This window comes from Glandiceps talaboti, chromosome 21 (genome assembly GCF_964340395.1).
Source record: "Glandiceps talaboti chromosome 21, keGlaTala1.1, whole genome shotgun sequence".
NCBI lineage: Eukaryota > Metazoa > Hemichordata > Enteropneusta > Spengelidae > Glandiceps > Glandiceps talaboti.
Window position 1 is genome coordinate 14,796,900 of NC_135569.1, and position 14,488 is coordinate 14,811,387.

The following is a 14,488-nucleotide window of genomic DNA, read 5'->3' on the forward strand; positions in this document are numbered from 1 at the left end:
ATCTTAATGAGTAAAAGTTATAGTCATTTCAACTTTCCAATACTAGAGGTGTGCTCCTTTCATATGTCATTGTCTCAGTTTTGGTCCTATCATTTCATACTTTTCCAGACCTCTGTTCAGATAAACCAGTACTGAAAGCAATTCATGAGAAGTGCATTTATCATGAAGAGATGGATAAGGGGGCATACGGAACGGGATGGACGACATCGCAAGCGGATAGTGTAACCAACTTTACATACTCGCCATGGGTGCATAGTAGTCATCGCCACAACCATCTAAAGTACACACTCCCTGTCTGGGCACCAAGTGGCAAGCGATACAACGCAGATGGTTTCATTGCACCTCTTGGTAAAGATGGGCGTACAGCGACAGATATCCTAGACAATCTAATTTATAACGGATGGGTCGATAGGTACACACGGGTCCTTATCTTAGAGTTCACCACATACAACCCAAATGCAAATCTCCTCAGTGCGGTAACATTCCTAGCTGAATGTCATAGTACAAGTATCATCTCTACCATAATTGAAGTTTCTACTGTGGTCTTAATGGATCCATTCCAAGCCAAGAATGATGCAGTCTTTCCGGTAATATGTCATGCACTGTTCAGCATTCTCACACTATACTTGTTGTTCAGATATATGTCTGATGCAGGTGTGTGTGGTTGTAAAGTTGCATGGAATTTCTGGAACGCATGGTACTTGACAGGTTCAGCTTTAGGGATGATTTCCACCGCCATGCTGATTCTACGATTAGTCTTGATGAAATGGGTACTTCAAGAACTCAGCCACTGTGAAGGTAATTCACATGTCAAGTTGAATTTACTAGAATGTCGGCTTTAGGGTTCTTATTAATCTGATTATCCTCTCTCTCTATCTATAAGAGGGTATTTGTTTGAACACAAATTACTACACGTTAAACAAATAAACAATTAAAATCTGATCAAAGTGCAGACTTATTCCCAATGAAAAACCACAGCCTCCTCAGTTACCAGATTCATGACCCCAAATGATCATTACCGTCAAAGGGAACCACTCATGAATATTTATGTTCTACCATAGCATAACAGGAGCTGGCCAAAATCATAACGAGGAGCAAGATTGAATTAGGTTTTACTCAGCAAAAATGATGTAACAGTACAAAACGACTCTCCAGGATCAAAAATTACAAACATGTCTTAACTCCTGGCGTATCATTCACCTTTAACAAGCAATGAAATATATTTATTTCAGACTGCTATGGAAGTGTACGATATCTGACATTTATTGATGACATCCATACAATAGTCCTTGCACTTGTATCTTTTGTTTCAATTATTGGATTGATAAGTGTTTTCTCTCTGAATCGAACCACATCTGTTCTTGGGATATGCATTGGTATTGCTGTGCGACGACTTCTCTTATTCACACCACTATTCTTTATTACATTTTTTGCATATGCTCAGTTGTTCTACTTCTTGATAGCACCAACTTTAGGATATGCCAGCCTGTATGACACAATGACACAACTGTTATTTCTCCCTCTGACATCTACACACCACAGTGAGTATGCTGATTCTGTAGTTGCACAGATCATGATCTCAACACTTCTCTATCTGAAGAACTGTATCTATGTGGTGCTTGTTATGTCTATTGTCAACACTGCATTCAAAGAAGCACATCTCCAGCCAGGACTAATGGGTGAAAGATATGATACATATGACAACCTGTTGAATAAGATTTGCCATTGGTTTCGAAACAGTTGGATTTATAGACATTACATTTCCCATCGGAAACGAGATACTAGTAGAAAAGGCAAGTATTCCTGGACAACAATTTATGAATAAATTTCATTGACATATTAATCATTCTAAAATATTTCATTTCTTTAAACCTGCACTACCTGTAACTGGGGTATTATGTTTTGAATGAGACAACTGACATCATAGTTACAAAATTATTAATATGCCAAAAATTATTTTATATATGTTATAACAGTGCTACTATTTAGTAATAACTTGAAATATTAATTTTTCGGGGGGCAATATTTTTGGTTACGGAACTAAAAATCAATTTGATGGTATATATTGCACCTTATTATAAGAGCAGCTACACACATATGGGGGAGGGATATTCCATTTGCTGCTAATTTAGCTTTAATAGATGCATTCTTAACTGGCCTTCAGCGTCCCTTTCTTTTTTGTACTTCTAATGTGCTCTGTATAACATCCTAGTACTTTGTATTGTTTTGTATTTGAATTGAATATAACAACAATCATTATTAAGTATCCTACATCTTGAAATTATCAAATAATGTAGATGTTGAAATTGCTGTATGACTAGATCAAATAATGTAGATGCTGAAATTGCTACATGACAAGATCACCCAATAATGTAGATATTGAAATTGCTACATGACAAGATCAAATAATTTAGATGTTGAAATTGCTGTATGACAACATCTTGATCTTGACAATATCTTCTCAACCAATGAGTTGACAGGACGTTATCAAGTCCAATATCATTGGTAGTAGATCGAATTAATGTTGCTTGTATTGCAAATTTCCACACCAAGCAGTATTTGCAAGTATAAAGTCATGAAAATCTAGTCTTAGGACCAAAATTATCATCAACTTGGTAGTCATAATCAAATGACTTTACGCAGATTATACAAAATGTATAATGCACAAGTAGTTCAAAGTTTTTGGAATTGACCTTTAGAGCTTTCTTCGTCAAATGTACTTAGCTTTCTGATCTATTAATATAGATTAGTACACGAGATCAAATCTTTTGATTTTACAATTCTATATCATACAGATAAAAAATTATTACATTCATTATTTTTTATCGTTTTTATTCAGTGTTCAAACGTAAAAGGATTCGAAGGATTCGAAAGATTCCAAGGAATGTGTCTGCCTTCAACAACCTAGAAGAACGTCTGAAAGTGATAGAAGACAGAGTTGACAAAATGAAATAAGCATGACATACAGTGTGTATGGTCCTGTCAACAGTAATTTACCAGGTTTATGTTTAAGGGGTTTAACTGTATCCCGACCCTCACAACAGTCAAACCCAGTTTGTGTTCTGAATAGTTTTGTTGGGTGGCTGAAATTGTATCGCCGTTTTTAGATAATTTACATATACTATCCATTACATACAACTAACAACTTCACTCACATATTATAAGGGTCATTACGTCATTAGGTACGATTTCTACCACCACTGTGACCCAGTAAACCCATATCTATAATAGGGACCTAGTAGGATAGAGATTGCCATGTAAATGTCAATCCTACAAACGTACACAGGCGGCAATGCATTGTATACTACCCTGGGGGTTGAGTATGAAGTGTCATTCTGTGCCTATATTGGTACATCAAGCATTTCACACAATTACTAACAATATTTTCGTTACAGTTTACATCTATGAAAGAAACTGAATAATCAAATTCTGCACACTTCAATGTTACTCAGTTGTTATCTATTCAAGACTTGTCATTTGACATAGGACCATTGCTGTTATGGTCATTCTAAAGTTCGTGTTTTGAAAATTCAATGTATGCACCATGTATGACCATAATGATTATGGTCAACATAAAGTTTACTTTTTTGAAAATATTTATGTAACTATTATGTATCACCAGCAGTGATCCCTCTGTCTTTTGAGACTGTGCGACTTAAGGAGAAGGAACAACATGGGAAGGGTGACATGGCGACCACGGGGGATGGTTTCGAATGTGGTCTTCTGGCCGAAGGCCGGAAACAAAATCATTTATCTATGAAGCTAACTCTTTTTACCTGCTCTTGGATGCCGAATAGAGAGAAATAAAACTCTATGACAACTTTTATTTAATCATTAATTATACTTGGATATAAGGTATAATTTGACTGCAAGAGCAGACGACGACATTGCGCAAGTAGCGCGCAAATAAGCCTTAGTGGGAACACTGATCACCAGCACAGTTTTGGTCAATATGAAGTTCACTTTTGAAATGATCGATTTAAACACTATAAATGTAAGTTCTGTCTATTTAAGTATGTTTAGTCTACATTTGGATTTTGACTAAACGTCTCTCTGCAGATTACCTCACATAGCTCCACCCATTACGTTACTCAGCGCATGCTCACATGGTGATTCACTGACATCATCTGCTACAGCGGGTTGATTAAAAAATAAATAGTTCGAAAATGTGTCCATTTGTCCCCAATGTTAACTAAAGTAAACCATTGAATGCACAAGCTCCTCTACGGAGGAACCTTAGTTAAAATAAGACAACGCAAAGGATGCAGGCTACAGTATATTATTATATGTTCTTGGTTGTGTTTGTTTGTGTTACAATATGAGGAATTAACTGACAAAGTGGCATTTTACTTTAACCACAGTTTTCGATTAGGTCACGACCAGAAGTAATGCACCTGCAAATAGTACCATGTCACATTTGTGACGAGTACAACTAGAGTCAAGAGTATAAAGCAGATATAACAGTATAAACCCTGGAAAATAGCTGTAAGGAACATATAGGAGTCACGATAGCTACTGAATGGTTAGAGTGGCTGACTCGGAATCTGCAGTTTGCTCTGTCAAGTCTCACTGTGGTCATTTTTTTCTGAATGGCTAAAATGCTTGAGCAAGATTTGAACCACGATTGTGCCCAAGTCAACCCAGCTGTATGATTGGGTATTTCCTCAGCTAGGGAGATGAGGAAGTGCAAGGAGCTGTTTTGGTGATCGGGATAATAACTGTAATAATCAAAATCACTTTGAGCACAGTGTGGGAAAGTGGTATAAATACAAAAAGTGACATTATTATTGTATCTACCATATGTCCATAATTCCTTGGGGGGGGGGGGGGCTGAAATGAATTATAGAAATTTGATAACCATATTCTAAAATTTTCATCATTTCATAAAATGGCTTAGATTTTCCTAATTGCCAAATTGTCATCAGTCAATTCCTTGTAATGTGTTTGTCTGTTGCATGTATTGTTGTACCGCTAATATTGTTAATGACATAAAACAATTTCAAGAGGACATTTTTTTCAGAGATTACATCATGTTCAGCTAGGTGTGTATGTATAGAATTCAAGAAAATTTTATTCTTGTGTGACGAGTGTGTACACTTTTAATTGCACTTTACAAATAAAATACGCGCTATAAAAAACTATTATTTGTTGTGTCATGATATTCGAATGTTAGCTGACTTGGAATCTGAAACTTGTCATTTAACAGGATGTTTGTCTGTTTCTGTTTCTTTGCCTTTCGTGAAGAGTATACGTCCAAGTATAAAAGTATTAAATTACAGTCAAGGTAACTGTTTAAAGTAATGGTAAAGGACAGTCAAATACAATACATGACTGAGGTAGAAAAATAAAGCAGATGAAAACAAGACTGTTATTAAAACGGACACGCTAAAATAAATGTCACCAAAGTCATCTCTGTAGAAATTATAAATAGACAAAACATAATGTATTTGGAAAATAAGACGGGAGAATCATGCTACTATATACTCACTCTTTGTGTTAATTAGAAATTTTATATAATAGGATTAAAGAAACGTATGATGTTGCCATGGTGATCAGTCAACGTGTTTTCAGTGCAATAATGGTAATTGTGAAACCAATATCAAGACAATTATAATGAACTCTGTCGTCATGAACGATCTCAAGGGAGAGATAATTACCTGTGGTGCAATTTGTGTTAAACTGACGATTAGTTGTTTACACAGTAATAGAGTAAATATATCATTCAGTTGATCGAAGAAAATTATTGGAGACGTGTAAAATATCGCATTTCCCAGTATAGCTACGGACAGACGGAGAAGATTCGCAATTTTGCTACAGAGAGTTAAATCTCTACAGCAATGATTGTGTTGATTGTTTTGATACTCTTGTGTGGACCACTGGTATTTGTGGTGCCTACTGAAGGTAAGACAAACTACATATTTCATGGTTGACACCCTCCTCACCCTTATTTGTATGCATATATGAGTGCAACGTCAGCCCACAACGTCCAGTATTAACATCATTAGTGATAGTAGCCAAAGTCTCAAAATTAAAAGGTGTTTTCTTCAGTTTTTAAATGACAATTTAAATGCTGTTTTCATTTTATTTTAAACATCTATATTGAATGTATTGTTAAGTGTAAATTACCTGTAAACGTTTTACTTTTTCCATACTTGAAAGTAAAGGTTTCATCTTTGCTCTGTGTAGAGTGTGCTGGGTATTCAGCAATTTGAAAGAAGTACGACCTTGACTGATCTAAATATGCTTTACAGCACCGTAAAGGAAGTACATGTCCTCTCTCATGGTTGTAATTCTTGTTGATCACGAAAAAGTAATTTTCATATTAACTGGAAAAAAAGTGGTGTTGAATGCTTGAAAGCCAAGCTTAGGTCTAGTTAATGTTTTGGATCGAAACGCTTCGAAAATGGTTAAATTTACGTCTGAGAAATTACACCAATATGTGTGTGGACTTTTCAGCAGTAAGCAGACGAACGGAAAAATCTGAAAACTAACCACAATACGACATCGACAGTGAAGGCCTGACATTAGGGCGCTGCTCTGCGGCGACCATTCAACAAATTTCCGAATTTATTTGGACAAATAAAGATTATTATTATTATTATTATTATTATTATTAACATGTGTGACACATGATCGAACTCATCACCTTCAAGGAAAATGCTGACTTGGACTTTATAACGGAACAGAAAGATGAGAAAAGAGACACTTGGACTAAACAAAACAAAGGAGGAAGGAAGCAGAATTTCACAGCAGACACTCACATTTTTTTAATACTCATTTTATTTTATTTTCACCAAAAAGAATGACAGAACTTAGACTTGGAAAGTGTACATGACAAAAATATAATTTAGTATTGCATGGTCACCCTCCCTGGTGAGGGCCATGGAAATAGTTCAGTGGAACTAGTCTTAATCCAATGGCCCAGACACACAACATATAAACTACAAAACAGAAAATAAAAATAAAACAAAAACATCTGAAAACAAGTTTTCTGTAACAAATATATACACTAAGTTACATACAAAACAAACAAGCCCTTAGGTCTTAGATACGATGTGATTTCTTAGTTCTTCTTTGAATGATTTTCTTGAATTTATACATTTGAGGGATGGCGGTAATGAGTTCCAGTGCTTAGTTATGGCGCATTGGAAGTTGTGTTGAGTAATTCTTAAACGGGTTAGTGGTATACGGAAATTACCCTGATATGCTTGACGTGTTGAATATGTTGTTACGGGATACTGGAAGTATGTTTCTATATCGTGGGGGTAGTGGTTATTCATCAGGTCAAAAGCAAATATACAGGAGTAGAATTCACATAGTTGAAAGATGTTAAGAATGTCAAGTTTTCGGAATAGTGGTGCGGAGTGAGCATGGAAGTCAGAGAAAGTTATAAGACGAACGAGTTTCTTTTGAAGACGGAAAAGTGGATGCAGAATAGTTAAGTAAGTGTTGCCCCAGATTTCTATGCAATATGTTAAGTGCGGTAAAATGAATGTGTTGTAAATGGTAATTAGTATTGACTTGGGAACAAAATGTCTAATTTTTTAAATGATTCCGATCTTTGGGGTTACAACTTTTAGTATGTTGTTAATATGACAATTCCAAGAAAGTGAAGAATCAATACTTACACCAAGATAACTGGTTGAGGAAACTCGCTCTATTTGTGTGTTATTGACAGAGATACTACCTTGCAAAGTTATTTGACGTTGAGGCGTACTTATTAGCATGAAATTAGTTTTCTCTTCATTTACTGTAAGTTTGTTAGCCAAACACCAAGTAACTACCTTACTGAATTCTGCATTGATAATGTCAAGATTTATGGCATTCATGTGAGTTGATCTGAATAAATTTGTGTCATCTGCGAATAACCTAAATTGAAAGTAGTCTGTAGAATTGCTTATGTCATTTATGTAAAGAAGGAAAAGAGTAGGACCGAGGATAGATCCCTGAGGCACTCCGCATTTAATTTGTTGGGAATTCGATGAAACATTATGAATAGTTACAGTTTGAGGACGTTTGTTGAGATAGCTTCGAAACCATTTTAAAGGGTGACCTCTGACCCCGTACATTTCTAATTTGCGTAATAAAATGTCATGATCTATAGTGTCAAAGGCTTTTTTAAGGTCTATGAAGACGCCAATGGTAGTATTGCCGCTATTCAGACTTTCTGTTATTTCCTTAATGATGTTGACAAGAGCCAGTTTGGTGCTGTACTTTTTTCTAAAGCCATATTGAGTGGCAGAGAGTATGTCATACTTTTCAAGAAAGGAGATAATCTGTTTGTTTACATAATTAGAAGCCTATGGTGGACACAGAAATACGATTCCCTGTGAACCGTTCAATTTTCTCCCCATGGCTATAGTATACTATTTTAACCCTAAGTGATGAGCTTACTGCACGGTTTAATTAATGCGTAACATTGTTTGGTTTTTCGTTTGAAAACATACTCATTTCTTAAGCTAACAATTATTTCAGGACGATGTGTTATATTCGCGGCTTGCAGGAATGTTGAGATAATATTTTGCTTAGTTTCTAGAAGTTATTGTTGCAGTTCACTGAGTTGAAATACAATGTTGAATAAAGCTGTACTCACATACTGGTACGCAGTTAGGATTTTAGAGTTTAGATATTTGTAGTGTTATTAGAGTTCACTGAATAGGAATTGTGTTTGTGCAGTAGCTAAGCATAAGTGTGTTTAATTAACATAAATATTGGTATGGCTAAAGGATATGCCGTGATATTCAATGCTAGCATTTACTTTTTGTTATCTGCCGTACTTGATATATTTGGTTTTAAATTTGAGTGTACATCAGTGATATGATATTATCCTGACATGCGCTGTACATATGAAATTTTGTTTGGTGTCAGACTTTATTTTTATGAATTCATATGAATCATTTTTGTGATTGCAGCATAAGTTCAGTTCGGAAAATTAAGAAAATGTTTATAGAATGCAGTTAATTAGATTCAGAAAGCAGCTTAAAGTCTGCTTAAGTTTAAATTTTCTGTAAAGGTTTCACTGTCCATACTTGAAAACAAAGATTTCATCTTTGCTCAGTGTAGAGTGTGCTGGGTATTCGAATATTCGTAACTACATATCAACTGAGGCATCTTTTTGGAAATGAAGAAGTGCGACCTTGACTGATCGGAAAATGTATTTCAGGACAGTAAAGGAAATACCACGGTTGTAATTCTTGATGATGACGAAAATGTAATATTCATATTGACCGTGGAAAAAACGATGTTCAAGGCTTGAAAACCAAGCCTATGTCTAGATATATATATATATATATATATATATATATATATATATATATATATATATATATATATATATATATATATATATATATATATATATATATATATATTATGACACGCGGTTGCTAAGGAAAATTAATTGCACAGAGTAGCTTCTTTAAATGGATACGAATTAAGTCTCATTGGGTCAACAGAAATGCACACGTAAATGGTTAAGATACAGCCCATTTGAGTTAATGTTCAGCGGCTCTGTTAACATGTAATACAACCACACAGAAACCAATAAGAAACTACATGTTTTACAGCAAGGGGCGAGAACAATATTTGAATGTGGGATAAACAACTAAATTCTTATACTTTGGGATGGGGATTTTTTAGCCATTTAAGTTCTCAACCTACAAAATATATTTTACTTTTAATGGATGTGTTCTACCCCTAAATATAAATATTTCTTTTAAATATGTCAAATTGAGAAATGGAAGAATTTTGCTATGCACTAAAATAAAGTAAAGTATCAATGAAACAACTATATTTTACGGACTACATACTGATTTGAGATTGTATGGTTTGAAGCAATTGTCAATTTTGCCAATTTAGGATGAAGGGGGTTAGGGGGTCTAAGGCCTTAGTATAAGAGTTTATTTTTTATGCTACATTGAATTATTGTTAGCGAAATCGCAATTTCTTGCATCCTTTTGTTTAAATAGAAACTGTGTGATGTACACATGTATGACACAGTAAAATTCAATTTTTTCTTTAATTTCGAACTCTGTGCTATCTTTCTAAACTTCATAAATCTATATTCTAGAACGAAGGTATTATTCTGCAATAATTGAGGTATTGACTGGACTCGGTCATCTCTGTTTACGAAAGAGGACTAACTTGCAATAAGTGTGATTTAGTGAACTGATAGACAACCTATCTTATTATATGAGCATGTGTTTTAATATATAGTGTTGACAGAAAACTACTCTGTTGACATACTGTAGATATATAGTAGCGGACCTGCTCAGCCATAACGAATTCAATACGATAGCAGTTTTCCAATAGGCTGAGACAAACAACTTCAACAAACAAAGCAACAGTGATGTGGACTTTTTTAGTGTGGGCTGAATCCACTTCCCCTTAGAATATCCAAGAGATTCTAATATTTGGCGGTACATACCTCTCAGCAAAGTGACTGAAATGTACACATATCAATAATGTTAAGTAATTTATATTACACGCGATTGCTAAGGAAAACTGGGTTGCATTCATTCATTGCACAGAGCTTTGTTACATAGATACGCATTACATCTCATTTGGGCCAATGTTTTGATGTCTAGTCTGCGTCCCAGGGCAGTGTGGTGGCACATACATTTTTTTTTTATTTCAATCTTACTATCTTTAAATGTAGCATGTGCTATTTCTTATGTTGTCTGTGTGGTTGTATCGAACACATCCGCTGACAGGTAACTTAAAATAAATTGTATATTCGTGACACATAAATGCTAATTACTTTCAAATGAATCAATTAAATATTAATGTCCTGAACTGGTACGTTTTCAGGTCAACATCATAATGAAAATAAGTTGAATTAAATGTCATACTTCAGGTGATTGACATTTCCAAACAATATGTAGTCCATCTCATTAGTTTAATGGGTGATTAGTTGCTAGGGTTAAATCAATAAATGTAGCTTAGCTTGGAAATTTGAGACTATTTGTGTTGTGTAAATTAATCTACTATATGTTATCCATGAAACATTGATGTGCAATATTATATAGTCCTTTGATAATTTAATTATGATGATGTTGTTTGTTTGTTTGTTTGTTTGTTTGTTTGTTTGTTTGTTTGTTTGTTTGTTTGTTTGTTTGTTGGTTGGTTGGTTGCATAAATGCAGCAAGGATCTGGATGTACAATTTAACCACCCCCGAAATAAACCCCCACCATTCTGAAAGGGTTTTTAAGTAAACAAGACACGACATCTACTGTTATGATCTTTTTTTCAACTAAATACAGATCTTAGCAGTACTGTCGTGTGTTGGTGGTTAGTCAACGTTATTTCAATTCAAATAATGAAACCAATATCAAGATAATCATAATAACTCTCCTGTCAGCAATTGTTTGGAGCATTGGTATTTGTTGTGCTTTCTGAAGGTGAAGACAAACTACATATTACATGTTTGACACCCCACCCCTCACCTTCCCCTTATCTGTATGAATATATGAATATAACATCCACCAGAACGTCTACTATAATATTGTTATAGTAGCCAAATCGCTAAATTAAGGGGGGTTTTGTTTTATTTTCTACAAAAAGTAATTTGAAATGTTGTTTCTTTTTTAAAATAGAGGCATTTATGTCAGTGTAATTTACCTGTAAAGGTTTGACTGTCCATACTTGGAAAGAGAGTTTCTTCTTTGCTCTGTGTAGAGTGTTCTGTGTATTCGAATATTCGTAGGTGCATATCACTTGCGATATCGTTTGGAAGAGAAGAAGTGCAACCTTGACTGATTGTTCCACACGACAAAGGAAATACATACCCTCTATCATATATTACCTATGAACGTTTTACTTTCCATACTTGAAAAAAAAAATTCATCTTTGCTCTGTGTGGAGAGAGTGTACTGGGTATTCGTGAGTACATATAACTTATGATATCTTATGAAAAAATGCAGCAATTTGAAAGAGGCGAGACTTTCACTGATCTAAAAATGCTTTACAGCACACTAAAGGAATCAAATGCCCTCTATATGGTTGTAATTCGTGTCGATTACGAAAATCTAATTTTCATATTGACTGGAAAACGACGGTGTTGAAGGCTTGACAGTCAAGCTCATGTCTAGCTACATTACATTAATTTACTTGCTATGTAGGCATGGGCAAATCGTATACCTGCACATAAACAAAGAAACCATAGTTATTTCATTGCTATAATTGTTGATTTTAACGAGCGACTTGTGATAATAGCGTCTAATATTATAGTACCTAGTCAAAAAATAGAAAACAAAATGTAGATTTCTTCGGGTATGTATGGATCAGTAATTCATGGTAGCGTACAGCGTACATTGTTCACATGAAATGCTTGACAATATCACTGGTCCAGGATTGGACGGTTTATAAGTACAAAAGAAAATTTCAATCTTCCTATGTTCATAATTAGAGTGAATTAACTTTACCTGTCTCTTTATCTTTAATGGCAAAAATGACTTCATTTTTTTGAGGGTTTGTTGTTGTTGTTGTTGTTGTTGTTGTTGTTATTTTATTTGTCCGTAAATTGATTGCACACATTAACTTAAAGTTTGTACCCAAATCATCAAACAAATATTCCGATTCCTATATTGATACATCAATGAGGGTATAACTGTGTAACATATTCTTTACCCAAAAATGACAAAAGAACCATTAATGGACAGACTCTCAATAGCCAACGTATTTTACCCACTGGTGCGGTCCACTTTGTTAAAACTGCACTAACTGTAAGTAAAGAATTACCTTTTCTATCAGAGAGACAGCAATATATTCACACAATATTTAGAGATATTGTATAGGTCAGTAATTAGAGATATATTTCATACATTAGTAGTACAGTTAGTTTGAAAGCATATTCGCGTCAAAGTGGACCCAAAGGTCAATTTATTGTACCATAGTATGTGTACAGCTATACGAATACTTACACATATGTGATTCAGTACTATTCAATGTGCACGGTATTACTTCAGTACTGTGTGCACGGTGTGTGATATTACGAGGAAGTCATTGTATCTAACAAAAAAGCTGTCTTAAAAGAACCATTCCGGATAGTGCAGCTCCAACTGCAAGACGTTTATCATCTCAGGATACGTATTATCTTATAAAACCATTGGCAACATCAAACTATTAAATTTCTCTGTTAAATTACTAAAAGCATATTGCTTCTTGTCATAGTGTTAACTTTAAGTGATGACGAATCATAATGTACATTAATTTTATATACTTGTTTTAACATGGTTTAGAATTCTGTTTACGGTAGCTTGTGGTTGAGTATGTTAGTTAACAGACTGGCACTAATGACTAATGAATAACTTAGTCTTAAATTGCTTCCAATTGTATTGAAGACAGTATGACTTCATTGTCTAAAAATAAAAACTTTGTGATGTACACATGTATGACACAGTACATGCATCCAATTCATTTTTTTCTTTTTAATTCCGAACTCTGTGCTACTTTTCTAAAGGTCATAAATCTATATTCTAGTACAAAGGTATTATTCTGTAATAATTGAAGTATTGACTCGACTCGGTCACCCCTGTTTACGAAAGAGGGTTGGCGACAACTAACTTTCAATAAACGTGTTTTAGAGAATTGATAGATAAGCTATCTTATTATATGAGCATATGTTTTAATATATAATGTTGACAGAAAACTACTCTGTTGACATTCTGTAGACATAAAGTAGTGGACATGCTCAGCCATAACGAATGCAATACGATAGCAGTTTTACAATATGCAAAGACAAACAATTTCGGTCAATACTATGATGTCATTTTATTGGAAGAAGAGATGACGTTATTTCCAACGAAAAGAATTTGAGCGATGCAAACGTGCGTTTCAATAAGACTTGCTGTTAGTTAAATAAATTAAAAGAGGAGTTTTGAATTTGAAACAAATCAACAGTGATGTGGACTTTTGTTAGTGTGCGCTGAATCATGCAAAGTGACTGAAATGTAGTCATATCAATAATGTTAATAAGTCACTTATATTACGTACGATTGCTAAGGAAAACTGGGTTGCATTCATACAATGCACAGAGTAGCTTTGTTACGTGGATACGCATTGCATCTCATTCGGGCCAATGTTTTGATGTCTAGTCTGCGTCCCAGGACAGTATGGTGGCACATGTATTTATTGTTTATTTTATTTCAATCTTGCTATCTTTAAATGTAGCATGTGCTATTTCTTATGTTGTCTGCGTGGTTGTATCAAACAGAGCCACTGACAGGTGACTTAAAATGAATTGTATATTCGTGACCCCTAAGTGCTTATTACTTTCAAATGAATAAATTAAACATTAACTGGCATGTTTTGGGTCGACACCCTCATGAAATTAAATTAAAATAAACTTCACATTTTAGGTGATTAACATCTGTGCGTAGTCCATCTCATTAGTTTAATGGGTAAATTCATTTTATAAAGTGAAATTAGATCGTACCGGTTTGAGAAATGCTAGTAATATCCATAATGAAAATGTTGTATGTACACAGG